At 43.6% G+C, this 975-nt stretch overlaps 1 non-coding gene across 1 annotated transcript; it reads right to left on the bottom strand.

The window, feature by feature from the left end:
- Positions 1–202: 202 nt before the first annotated feature.
- TRNAE-CUC (transfer RNA glutamic acid (anticodon CUC)) lies at positions 203–275 on the bottom strand. Its single transcript has one exon. It is a non-coding gene; the product is annotated as a tRNA-Glu (tRNA).
- Positions 276–975: the final 700 nt, after the last annotated feature.

Below are 975 nucleotides of genomic sequence, written 5' to 3'. Positions count from 1 at the left end.
GACTCAGTCCTACAAGTAGTACATTGAGAGAGTTTAGGTTGAGGTGGAGCAACCAATCCAAGCTTTCCCACTGAGCTTCATGGCTAGCCAGACATTTGAAATCAGGACTCTCTGCTCTGACTCCCATTTCTTCATGGAATTGTAAAGTTGGAAGGGACCACAAGGATCATCTAGTCCAACCCCCTACAATGCAGGAATCTATTGCCCTACATGGGACTTGAACCCATGACCCTAAGGTTGAGAGTCTCACACTCTACTGACTGAGCTACCAAGGCAGATACTGGCTTCCCAGATATGCAAGCTCACAGTGCAATCCTATACATGTCTCCTCTAAAGTAAGCCCCTCTGAGTTCCGTGGGACTTGCTCCCAGGTGAGTGTGTATGGGATTGCAGCCTTAAACTGATTTGAAACTGCAGTCCTAACCCCACTTACCTGGGAGTGAGCTCCACTGAATTCAATAGGACTTGCTTCTGAGTAGGGCTGCACTGTTGTATTTCTCCCCAGGAACTGCAGTACTGTGATGGTCACTTGAAGAACATTATTAGAACCTTCAGTGAATGACAAGCCCCATGCTTCTTTGAGAGAAGCCATGACAGTCAAATTGGTATAATAAATTTGGAGTGTTGAAAAACAAAATAGCTAACATTGTCTGGTGTGCTGTAGAATTGGGGAAATGATTTGTTTGGGAATATTTCTGTTGTCATTGTCATTGGTTTCTTTAATTTATTTGGCACGTTGGGTTCCTACCCCACCCACCCCTTCCCACTCCCCAATTCAACTGCTGTGGCTGTTGACAAGTTTTGATTTGAGTTGATTGTTTTCACTCTGCTTCAGAATGCCACTCCAAGCCTGTCCACAATAAAAATACAAAGCAGATGATGAGAGAGGCCGAAGGCAGGGAAAACAATAAAACAAAAATGCAACCTATTTGCATTTCATTCCACACATGGAATTACATGGTATTTTAAAAGAAT

This window comes from Zootoca vivipara, chromosome 1, assembly GCF_963506605.1.
Source record: "Zootoca vivipara chromosome 1, rZooViv1.1, whole genome shotgun sequence".
NCBI classification, from domain to species: Eukaryota; Metazoa; Chordata; class Lepidosauria; order Squamata; family Lacertidae; genus Zootoca; species Zootoca vivipara.
Note: the sequence above shows the minus strand (reverse complement) of the source record. Positions and strands in the feature narration are given on the sequence as shown.